General features: G+C 37.6%; 1 long non-coding RNA gene across 1 annotated transcript; it reads left to right on the forward strand.

Annotated features, from left to right (window-relative positions):
- Positions 1 to 8285: 8285 nt before the first annotated feature.
- Positions 8286 to 10952, forward strand: LOC124265323. The gene is made up of 3 exons (XR_006895414.1): positions 8286 to 8341; positions 9906 to 10067; positions 10655 to 10952. It is a non-coding gene; the product is annotated as an uncharacterized LOC124265323 (long non-coding RNA).
- Positions 10953 to 13967: the final 3015 nt, after the last annotated feature.

Here is a 13967-nt window from a genome sequence, read left to right on the forward strand (position 1 = left end):
TTGTCCGAACCAGTATGATCTGAAAGCCATGGTCCGAATGAAATGGTACAAACATGCGTGGTGAACACTAACATGTTTGAAACTAAGATTGTCTGTACGAATGTACTGCCGTGGTCTATTGGCGTGGATTTGCCTACAGCTATCTATCAGAACTGATCTCTCCATACCAGCCTTCACGACGTCCAAGGTCTGAAAACCAACGCCTACTAGCAGTACCAAAGTCAAGACTAGAATCCTAAGGCAACAGATCGTGACAAGATGCAGCACCTTAGTTATGGAACTCGCTTCCTCAGAACCGGCACCCTTGAGACATTCAAAACCAACCTTAAAACCTGTTTCTTCAGAAAGTTCTATCCCCAGGAACTATCTCTTCCAGTGAACTTCTGATCTGTGACTATTGTAGCGCTTTGAGCATGCACCTTTGTGGATGGAACCCAGCGCAATACAAATGTACATAATTATTTTGATACAAACTGTTTGTAAATCATTCTTGTACAAATAAGGTCGGCTCGGTGTCGCTGTCATGTTTGTAAGAACAGCAACGCCCAAACCTGCATAACCGACAAACGAAGACAAACACACACACACACACACACACACACACAGAGAGAGAGAGAGAGAGAGAGAGACAGACACAGATACATATCGTAGTATCTGCAATTCAAACGTACCTGACTTAACTAACCAAGCTATTCCATACCTACCTGACTAACTATTCTACACTTACCTGACCTAACGATTCTACACTTACGTAATAACTATTCTATACCTACCTGACCTAACGATTCTACACCTATGGAACTACATATTGTATACTTACCTGACCTAACGATTCTACACCTTGGTAACTAACTATTCTCTACTTACCCAACCAACGATTCAACACTTAGGTAACTAACTATTCTATACTTATCCGACCTAACGATTCTACACGTATGGAACTACCTAGTCAATACTTACCTGAACTAACGATTCTACACTTAGGTAACTAACTATTTTATACTTACCCAACTAACGATTCTACATCTAGGTAACTACCTATTCTATACTTACCCAACCTAACGATTCTACACTTAGGTAACTACCTATTCTATACTTATCCGACCTAACGATTCTACACCTAGGTAACTACCTATTCTATACTTACCTGACCTAACGATTCTACACTTAGGTAACTAACTATTCTATACTTACCCGACCTAACGATTTTACAACTATGTAACTACCTATTCTATACTTACCAAACCTAAATATTCTACACTTAGGTAACTAACTATTCTATACTTATCTGACCTAACGATTCTACACCTATGGAACTACCTAGTCAATACTTACCTGAACTAACGATTCTACACCTTGGTAACTAACTATTCTATACTTACCCAACCTAACGATTCTACATCTAGGTAACTACCTATTCTATACTTACCTGACCTAACGATTCTACACTTAGGTAACTAACTATTCTATACTTATCTGACCTAACGATTCTACACCCTATGTAACTACCTATTCTATACTTACCTGACCTAACGATTCTACACTTAGGTAACTAACTATCCTATACTTACCCAACCTAACGATTCTACACTTAGGTAACTACCTATTCTATACTTACCTGACCTAACGATTCTACATATAGGTAACTACCTATTCTATACTTATCCGACCTAACGATTCTACACTTAGGTAACTAACTATTCTATACTTACCCGACCTAACGATTCTACACTTAGGTAACTACCTATTCTATACTTACCTGACCTAACGATTCTACACTTAGGTAACTAACTATTCTATACTTACCTGACCTAACGATTCTACACCTTTAGTAACTAACTATTCTATACTTACCCTGACCCTAACGATTCTACACTTAGGTAACTAACTATTCTATACTTACCTGACCTAACGATTCTACACTTATAGGTAACTACCTATTCTATACTTACCTGACCTAACGATTCTACACTTAGGTAACTAACTATTCTATACTTATCGGACCTAACGATTCTACACTTAGGTAACTACCTATTCTATACTTACCTGACCTAACGATTCTACACCTAGGTAACTACCTAATCTATACTTACCTGAACTAACGATTCTACACTTAGGTAACTAACTATTCTATACTTATCCGACCTAACGATTCTACACTTAGGTAACTACCTATTCTATACTTACCCGACCTAACGATTTTACATCTAGGTAACTACCTATTCTATACTTACCTGACCTAACGATTCTACATATAGGTAACTACCTATTCTATACTTATCCGACCTAACGATTCTACACTTAGGTAACTACCTATTCTATACTTACCCAACCTAACGATTCTACATCTAGGTAACTACCTATTCTCTACTACTTACCGAACCTAACGATTTTAGACTTAGGTAACTACCTATTCTATACTTACCTGACCTAACGATTCTACATCTAGGTAACTAACTATTCTATACTTACCCAACCTAACGATTCTACACTTAGGTAACTACCTATTCTATACTTACCTGACCTAACGATTCTACACTTAGGTAACTAACTATTCTATACTTACCTGACCTAACGATTCTACACCTAGGTAACTACCTATTCTATACTTACCTGACCTAACGATTCTACACTTAGGTAACTAACTATTCTATACTTATCCGACCTAACGATTCTACACTTAGGTAACTAACTATTCTATACTTATCCGACCTAACGATTCTACACTTAGGTAACTAACTATTCTGTACTTACCCGACCTAACGATTCTACATCTAAGTAACTACCTATGCTTTACGTACCCAACCTAACGATTTTACACTTAGGTAACTTGTTATTCTATACTTATCCGACCTAACGATTCTACACTTAGGAAACTACCTATTCTATACTTACCTGACTTAACGATTCTACATTTAGTTAACAAACTGTTCAGTACTTACCCGACCTAACGATTCTACACTTAGGTAACTACCTATTCCATACTTACCTGACCTAACGATTCTACACTTAGGTAACTACCTATTCTATACTTACCTGACCTAACAATTCTACATATAGGTAACTACCTATGCTATACTTATCCAACCTAACGATTCTACACCAAGGTAACTACCTATTCTGTACTTACCTGAACTAACGATTCTCCACATAGGTAACTACCTATGCTATACGTACCCAACCTAACGATTCTACACTTAGGTAACTAACTATTCTATACTTACCTGACCTAACGATTCTACACTTAGGTAACTAACTATTCTATACTTACCTGACCTAACGATTCTACACTTAGGTAACTAACTATTCTATACTTACCCGACCTAACGATTCTACACTTAGGTAACTACCTATTCTATACTTACCTGACCTAACGATTCTACACTTAGGTAACTAACTATTCTATACTTATCCAACCTAACGATTCTACACTTAGTTAACTAACTATTCTATACTTACTTGACCTAACGATTCTGCACTTAGGTAACTAACTATTCTATACTTACCCGACCTAACGATTCTACACTTAAGTAACTAACTATTCTATACTTACCCGACTTCACTATCCCACACTTACCCACCTTACCTTTTCTCTACCAACAACGTAATACCTATACGTTCCGAGAGTAATTATGTTATACCTACGTAACATATGGAGTCACGACTTACCTGAAATCGATCTGATCGTTAATGTTGAATGAAATGGAGACGCAATATACGTGGCACATTATTTGTGTGTCAAGCTTAATCAATATTGTTTGTGAACACACATCAGCCAACAAGTATAGTTGATATCAGTGTTGTACCAATGGTATCTAGCAACGGTCACCATGTTACCAGTAGACAATAATCCATAGCGACTGACTGCTGATACTTGTGCACTATGACAGTGCTGACACCCTTTTGTGTTAAGTGGTGTGGCGAATTGGTTAGTTGCACGTAAAACAGTCATGCCAAATTATTGATCTTGACCCGGTTGTATCAACGCGTAATTATGTAATTAATCATCAATTAAACACTAATCATTGATTAAATTCTAAATGTTTGATAAGTTAATTAAGTGTTTAGATACGGTTGTATAAACCCTTATTTAAACACCCATTAACTAAGTATGCCTCCAATAAAGGTCCCATTATTAACTTAGGGGAATCCCCTAATTATTATCCATGATGCATTGCAGGTAAACACTCATCTATCGTCTGCATTATGGCTGCCTTCAGAAATCGCAGCAAAAGCTTTGAAAGTTGTGAAATACAACTTTTAACAGACCTAGTAGAAGATCATATCTGTGTGTTTAATAGCAAACTGACTAACTCCATTACTAATGACAAAAAGAGTGAGTGAGTGAGTATGGTTTTACGCCGCTTTTTAGCAATATTCCAGCAATATTACGGCGAGGGACACCAGAAATGGGCTTCACACATTGTACCCATGTGGGGAATCGAGCCCGGATCTTCGGCGTGACGATCGAACGCTTTAACCACTAGGCTGCCCCAATGTAAATAAGAACCAGATATGGGACAAAATAACGGCCGAGATCAATAGCCTTAGGGTAAGCAATAGAACATCAAATGAAATCAAGACAAAATGGAACAATATGTTTCAGAATGCAAAAAATGAGTTTTCAGGTAGAAACAGGTGGCGGTCCATGTCCCAAGCCTGTTTCCTCTTCTGTCGGGAAAATCATGGATATTTATTCGGATTCCGCATGTTTCAACGTTGTGGCCGGAGTGGAATCTCCTGTTCCCTTACAAGGTAAATAGTTCTACAAATTGATTAATTTTTGAACTCATATGAAAGATCATATAGTATATAGTATAGTATAGATTATATATCTTCTTTGAGTGGCATTTTAGAAGTTGGGAAGTACAATATGGAACACACTTTATGGATAACAACTCCTTTTTATTCGTGAGTGCGACGTTTCGATACAGATTCTTGTACCGTTGTCACAACGGTACAAGAATCTGTATCGAAACCTCGCACTCAAAAGGAGTTGTTATCCATAAAGTGTGTTCTATATAGATTATATATGTCGATGCAAGTATTAAAACAAAATAGCAAGTAGACAAAGACATTCAACCAGGCTAGCTTTCGACTTCTAAACATTATGTCGAAATTGCGGACAGGTTTCATTTTAGATTCTTACCTTCTGTAGAACTTTCTTCAATCAAAGTTCAGCCGCCGTACATAACGTGCGTCCTGTTTTAACGAATATCCAAATCAATTTGAAGGCCGTTCACTCTTTTTTCACAAGAGTGAAGTCTCCCTGTTAATTTTTTGGTACATGGATCCCATCCCGTTACATTTTTCAGACGCTTCCTTCAGTATGAGGTCCTCCTGGAGCAGAAAAAGAAACTGATCGCTGAAACCACCTACTACAAGTTGATGAATAAGAAGTTGCGGAAGGAGTCAGGCGAATGTTAATGATTATGATGTGATTGTATTATTCCAACGTGATTATTACAAGTTCTAGCCTTCATGTCAATGCTACGTATTACTAGTATGTCTGACTGAACAATTAAGGCATAGTTATTCATAGTTTTTTGTCAACGCGCTGAAGAAGTTTCTTGTTATGTATTCTATTTCGTCCGTCTTCCCGGCGAGCATAGTCAGCGCCGAAGTCGCCTTCTTCCTCCTCCCCATCTTCCCTCTCGCACATGGGTTCCCAGAGATCGATGGCGATGTTGTGCAAAACAGCACAAGCGCCTGGACATGTGAAATTAGGAAAATGAGATTTAGGTTTGATATTCTATTGATACTATTAGTACACATATTTATTCTACACGAAGAAGGACAGATTTATACCTCGAACGCATACTAAGTTAGAAGCCAAACAACATTCAATGAAGGAAAATTGTTCAACATCCATTGTTAAGGGGTTAAACAGTCGATTTGGGAAATAAGGGTACTGGGAAATTCTCGAATTTTAATGATGACTTATGTTTTTAAAATATGATCACCTATGGTTGTACATGCTCTCAGCCGGATTTCACCATGTAGAACGTGGAACCTGCGTTTCCACCACCCAAATGCGCGCTCTATAGTGACCCTCGTCCTCTTGTGCGCTCTATAGTGACCCTCGTCCTCTTGTGCGCTCTTTTGTGACCCTCGTCCTCTTGTGCGCTCTATAGTGACCCTGGGGCGATGGGGTAGCCTAATGGTTAAAGCGTTGGCTCGTCACGCCGAAGACCCGGGTTCGAATCCCCACATGGGTACAATGTGTGAAGCCCATTTCTGATGTCCCCCTCTGGTGTTGCTGGAATATTGCTAAAAGCGGCGTAAAACTAAACTGTCAGTCAGTATAGTGACCCTCGTCCTCTTGTGCACGGAGTTGAAGTTCTCTTGGTCCTCAGAAGTAGTTCGCATGTACGGTGTCATAAGAAACTGACGAGAAGCATAGCCACTGTCCCCAAGAATAATTCCTGTTTGAAGAGTAGCTTTCTGATTTTTCAAGCTCTGGCCAAGTTGACACATTTTGAAAACGTGACTGTCATGAGTGCTGCCGGGCCATCGTGCCACTACATTTGTGAACTTTTTCCTGATAGAAAAGTAACAAATTATGTTTAAATACGTATCAATATATCATAATTACTCATTATATACTCTTCACACTGTAGAGAATATGAACAGGTGAAAATATATAATCTATTCATTCACACAATGAATACATTCCCTTGCAATTTTTACGTTATATTTCGCATCTGTTTATTTAGCTTAAACGTATTCGAGTCAAGAAAATAAATTAGGATTGGTGGACAAGACGTCGTGCTTATTACTAACATCACTACCATACAACCTAGGTCATTTAATATTTTATATATTCCATAGATGTACGTTTGAATTTCGTAAATGTGTATGTCACATTGTGTACCTTGATGATTGCAAGCAGCTTGAACGTTTATAGAATGAAATCCTTTTCTGTTTACATAAGCTGGTTCGTCTGTTGAGGGGCCCTGTATTCTTACGTGGGTTCAATCGGTGCAGCCTATCACACCAGGGAATTTAGCAAGACAATAGAACTCCTTTCTTATAATAATCTTTTCTTCCATGGTTGGCCATTTAACAAACTGTGGTAGAAGTCGTGCTAGCGCTACGCTATCTTTTCGTACAACCCTTAACACAGTTGATACCTCCACTCCAAACGTGTCGCCAATCACTTGAAAGAAGCTGCCAGTCGCATAGAGGCGTAGTGCTATTAGCACCTGGAATAAATCAAACGTTGTTGCCTTTATGCGTTTAATCTCTGCATGTAGGTTGAAGTTCAAAAATATTATTTTCAAGTCTTCAATATACAGAATTTTTTTTTCGCAGAATAGGTACTATTTATTTTACAGTCCTTAAAATAACTATTGATTTTTTGCGTTACTGAAAATCACATTTTAAGGTGAAAGAGTTGACAGTGAAATACATGTTTCTTTCCTATTTTTTAATAAAGACCAATTAATTTCTGGATGTATTAAGTATATGACAAAGGCAAAGTCGACTGTCAATTTATCTATGTACAAAACTCACTAAATAAAACTTGTTACTAACACATAAACTCGAACTTTCAATATTCTAAGTATTTCGTACGCTTTTAATTTTATCTTTATGACTTTTCACAAGAGTTCCTTCCCTTATCACAGTGGCCTTGACATTGTTGTTGGACAGCGACACGATGAATTAAGATCGAGTGGTGTTTGGGTATGTAATCATTAAAATAGACTGGGTAAGACATGACTATTGCTCTCCCCTAAAGAATATATGTTACGTGTAACAATTACCCATTTTTCACTAATGAGTGTAGATTTCGTTCGTCAATAAAGATTTTTTTTATCTTAGTTACTGTGTGTGTGTGACAGTGCGTATTTCGTGAGTATTGTCTATTTTAATAGACTAGTCATGGTTAGGCATACCTGTATTCCCACACTCAGTGCTCTAGATCTCACTGTCATAGGACGTAGACTGTCGCCAATCAACCCACAGATGTACTGTATCGCTTCAATACTGAAACGGTACCTCGCTCTGACTTCTTCGTTGCTCATATTTTCAACCTGATTAATCCGTTCGCGAAAATGTTTCTCTTTTCTCCGACTTCCAAGTTGATGCAACGTTATGTCGTCTGCCATGTTGATACAGCTAATGACGAGTTAATGATACCCCCAAACCTTCATTAGCTTAATGATGGATTAATGAAGGGATTCCTTTATTAAGGGTTTCATGCAACTGAAGATAACCAATGATTAACTAATCATAGTTTAATTAACGATTTAAGCTATATTAAAGTTTGATACAACCGGGTCCTGAAGCTCCACACCCAATGAAGTACAGGAGCACTGACACGAATGAATAGCTGTCGGTATGATGAAAGTAGTTTAGTTGGGTGCTAGTCTTTATCGTAACACGAATAGAGTTATTTTAATTATGAATACGTGCAATGTGTTGTTTTGGAATATCGCTATTGTTGTAAGAATACTGGCTTGTGTAACAATAGTGAGTGTGGAAGTTGGGCTGAACACTTTTTTGAGCAGTTCTTTATATGTTGTGGCTCGTCAGCTTGATGCAAGAAGAAGTGAGGACGGTCGAAGGTCTGATTAATATGATCCCGGCACATCCAAGGGACACAATTCTAGACAGTGAGTTTTGCAGCCTGAAACGACTGGCCCATCCGTACAGCCCCGTGTACATAGTGGTAGTGATAGAAAGTTACAAGCAAAGGACCCGTCCCAGTAGATATCACCCAGGTGCTAAGCAACATTACAGATCCTTCAATCTTCTGTGAAACTCTGTCATGAGATAACTCCATAAATTCAAAGTGTCATATTTTGGAGTTCGACAAGGATGCATCTTAAATCATCTACTTATTTTCAATAAATGAATCAGTTCCAGAAATATGTATATCTTGTAGCCTTTGCATTTTCATGTCACAAAGTATTAACGATTAGACTGTGAACAAGGCAATACTTTCAAATACTTTGACGGGCCTATGGTGATAATTTCATTGTGATACATTCCTCTGTTAGAAATCCAATGTAATTAAGGGTTTTCAGATTGGTGGTATTATCGATAGAAAAGAAAATGGACTTTCCTTGGTAAACCGATGAAAACTACCACATTCACCAAATATCTTAGAGATATATTTTCGTCGACATTGAGGCATAGGCTTGTTAAAATCATTACACTCAAGCTGGAAAGGTGATCATCCGAATATAAAATCTACAGATATGTATTTTTGTGCATGTGATATTTGTTAAATTTCACTAATCATGTTATGCATCTGAAATATTGGGAACGAAAGAAAACCTGCACAGCCTATTTCAAGCAATTTCTGGAGTTGGACCGTGTTCTGTTAAATTACGTACTCCTTGGTAATACAGTTCGTTATTGTCTGCATATGCCTACTCAGATGACAGTTGCTAAATGTAAGATCATTATGAATGAACTGATTCAGATATCCCCAGCATTGTTGTATCATGCAAACACAATTGTATGAAACTGAAAACATATTGGGCATCAAAGTGCAATATTTCTTATTGATTTCTCACATAAAAGTTGTCAAGTACTACCGACGTTTATATATGTATACTGCTCCTGTACTGTTACTGCTTTTTCTTGTGTCTTTATATGTTCAATCACATTAAACTGACACCCAGATAAAGTTGAAATACTGCTAAAACCCAATTTAATCGAATCTCGCTCGCCTTAAAAAGAAACCATTTTTGTTGAGAGACAACTTTATTGTCACGGATGCGACGTTTCGGTGTAGAGGCTAACAGCGTCATTAAGCAAGTGATCTATCCATAAACATGCCACTTGAAGAAGTTCCTTGAGGTTCATCGTTTTGTGCTTTTGATTTTGTCGGAAATATATAATCGATGACTGAAGGATTTTGCTTTACTCTGAGAACCATTATTAATATCCAGCAGGTTTTACTCCATCTCGAACGTCTACAAATTACCAGACAAGAAGTCCTGACTCTTCTCCTTATCACAGAGCCGGGGCGATACCTGGCAGTCATGGGGGATCTGCACCAAGACGCTGCCCAATATGCAGCTATGATTCCTCGTTATGCCTCGAGACATGATGTTAGTAATTTTGCATGGCACTCATTCTAAACGTAACATGCACTGTTATTGCCACGAACAGCTGAATTAAAAGTTTGTTTACTTCATAAATGTAAAGTCTTATTACTTTTACATCAAAGTACCACTTTCAATATAATTTCAGTGTCTGTTTGTAAATCCTATTCGTAAATTATGTATGCAAATGAGCTCAAGTTGTGTGTTCTCATCATTGTTGTGCGTTTAAACAACTTAGTGGCAGGCTGTTAGAAGAGTTATATTGTCATATTTTCGACCATGCCGAAATAGACCAATAACAGTGATTTAGATATCCAAACGGAAGGTTGAAATAAAATTCTGCGTTGAGACAAAGATAAACCATTTAAAGTCGTCATTTTTTAACTATTAAAACAAGAAACAACTGTTGTAGAGTGTGTAAAATGTAAAAGAATCATTCTTATGATTTCAGTCAATTTTTTTATAGGCAGCTGTAAATATTGCATTTCTAAAAGCGAATTCTCTATCATAGGTTAAATATGAAACCGATTGTTCGCAAGTAATGCGCTTCATCAGTGCAGAATATGAAGTGGAATTAACTTCTTGTATTCCAGGTTGGAGCTGCAGATGAGGAACATTATGTGTTCACAGTGTACATAGGCCACTGCTTGCTGGTTGGGATGACAACAGCGGACGTGCTCATGATGATAGAGGACAGAAGGAGAATGTTTCTGAATCTTCTATAATGGGATAAGACTGTGTTGGAGTCTATTGCAAAACCAATACATTTATATGGCCAATACTTGTACTGCCACTATTTGGTCTCTATTTTTAGAGATTTGTATTGATTTTTATATTGTATAATTTTGTATAATTGTACAATACAACCAGTCATTATGTCACCTTCCTTCTTGTTTGCTGGACTCACATCAAATTCCTTTACATGCAGATTTTTGGTTAACTTCAATAAGTCAAAGTAAGTGAGTGAGTTTGGTTTTACACCGCACTCAGCAATATTCCAGCTATATGGTCTGTAAATAATCTGGGTCTGGGTCTGGATCAGACTATCCAGTGATCAACAGCATGAGGATCGATCTACGCATTTGGGAAGATATGACATGTGTCAACCAAGTCAGCGAGCCTGACCACCAGATCCCGTTACCCCTAACGACAAGCATGGGTTACTGAAGATGAATGCTTACCCGGATCTTCACGGGTAAGAAGCAAAGCAGCCCAGTGAGACATCTGAACTGTTTAACAGTTGAGTTCTTTGGATGAAGATTGCAAAGTTAACAAGACATTGTATGGCATGTCGGACATTCAATCTCAAACGCAACCTTCTCGGACAATATTTCAGCAGCTGCACACTTTTGAAATAAAACCATGCATTCTCTGATTTCAAATGACGTTATAGAAAACTTGCACATGTTTTGTTTGATCAAGGTTACAACCTTGAAGGCCTCTGTAAAACTCTCAAAACGTTTAAATAGAGATATGTAAAGGACAGTTTCAAATCTGACACATCAGTGCAGAGTTCGAAATTACAGTCGGTCCTTAGCCCGAAGCCGACTGAAAACCACTCAGACCCACAGCTTTTGTTTTCTACAGGTCCTCCAGGGCCTTGTTTGCTGGGAATGACTTATATTGTAGCTAAAATGTAGGGCTTACACATTTAGATCAGGACACACAACCTTTTATGGTTCTGGGTCCTTAGTGCCTGCAGCTTTTCAGGGTTAAGGGCAAACACTGCATCAGTGAAAAATGTTATCCGGTGCAGTTACTTATTTTGACTTGCAGCATTTTGTTCCCGTGTGTTTTTCGGGTATACAATGAGCTAGTCTTTGTATGTGTTAAAGGCGCTGCTGCTGCTATGGTTGGTCCCCTGTCCGCGATCTTCGCTATTTGATAGTGATTCGTTGACACGTGTTCATGAGATTTCTGGTCTGGGTTCGGTTGTTCAAAACTTGGTTATCTTTTAACCACTGGTTAAATATTCTTAACCGACCGTTAAAGTTAACCAAGTGGTTAAAGCGTTTCACAAAACCCGGTTATCTTTAACCCGTCGTTATCTTGGCGTTAAAGTTAACACACCTACGGACCGCCGCTAAATATTTAACCGGGTTGTTTAACATCGGCAAGATGGCGTTGATCATGCAACCGCACGTTAAAGAACCAAGGACAAGAGAACGCTTATAGAGCTTACGATTTAAACATTCTAGGCCTTTCGGACGGTGAACTGCGTCTGCGTTACAGGTTTGGAAGGAGGTCTATCGAGTATTTGGTGGACACTTTAAGAGACGATCTTAAAAGACCCACAAATCGCGGACACGCACTTACAGTTGAGCAACAATTGCCTTGCGATTTTATGCGAGTGGGAGTTTTCTCCAAGTGGTTGGGGATACATTGGGTGTGGACAAGAGTTGTGTTTCGCGAGTGGTTAGAGATGTCACTGATGCCCTCCTTGCACGCAAGGATGCTTACATTACTTGGCCAACCGACGCCGAGCACCTGCGTACCATTCAGAGTGGATTCTACCAACTCGGTGGGTTTCCTAACGTAATAGGCTGCATAGATGGTACACACGTAAGGATCCAAGCTCCAACAAGAGATGAACCACCTTATGTGAAGTATCAACGTTCCAGCTGTATGTGATCACGAAGGTAGAATAGATCTATATTATGGCGACATACCTGAGAGTGACTTCCTTTGGTTTATATAAAACCCATTTGTAAAATTAATACGCAATACGTGACCATTCAAGAATGTTTTCTGTCAGTTCATGTAAGTTTTGTTTAAAGTTCATTTCATATGAACATATATGAATCACAAATTGTGAGGAATAACTGTTATCAATTTAATGATCGTAAAGATTGACAAGTACACTTAATTTGATGTATTTTAGTGAAATGAAGCGCTCATAAAATGTGACTTTTGTATGCGTGTATTACAACTGCTTTGCAGGAAGGTTAACAACGTGTGTGCCAAGTGGCCAGGTGCCGCTCACGAAGCCACATATTCCGGACATCTGTACTCTGTCATCATCTTGCGACGAGTGTCACAACTGAGAGGACATTCGGCAGGTGGAAACAACGATTCCATGTCGTACACTCTGAGGTAATCTTGATACTGAGTAAAGATATTTTTCAATCCTCAGAATATACTCACACATGAAATTTCGAAGGAACATATTATTATCACATAATAATATTATATAGATATATATATATATATGTATACATACACACACAAAAAACCACATACATACATACATACATACATACATACATACATACATACATACATACATACATACATACATACATACATACATACATACATACATACATACATACACACATACATACATACACACATATATACATACATACATACATACATACATACATACATACATACATACATACATACATACATACATACATACATACATACATACATACATAGTACGTACGTACGTACGTATGTATGTATAAATTCCAACAATAAATACTTCAATGAAAACAAGTAATCACAGTCCGATAGTGAAAACATATTTTTATTATTTCATCAAAAAAATGTCACTCATATTAAATTCAACACATCTCCTTTCCATTGAACAGCAGAAAGGATTTGCAGTAAAACTTATGTGAACACCTCCTTCTAAATATATTAGCTTTAAGCCTCATATCACATATATAAAAATATACATATATAATACATATATATTGCAATATAAGGCATCATACTAATTTATTGAAACATTTTGTTCAACAACCCTGAAATATCCAATAAGAAAATAATATTGCCAATTAATTGCATGTACTGTATTTATGTATGTATCAAATCTCTCATAATTGAAATACATTATGAAATATGGCCAACGATATCATTTAATATTTCATTATGAAGCTCACATGTTTATTGTGA

This window comes from Haliotis rubra, unplaced genomic scaffold, assembly GCF_003918875.1.
Source record: "Haliotis rubra isolate DU_JTF1 unplaced genomic scaffold, ASM391887v1 Scf970, whole genome shotgun sequence".
Taxonomy (NCBI): Eukaryota; Metazoa; Mollusca; class Gastropoda; order Lepetellida; family Haliotidae; genus Haliotis; species Haliotis rubra.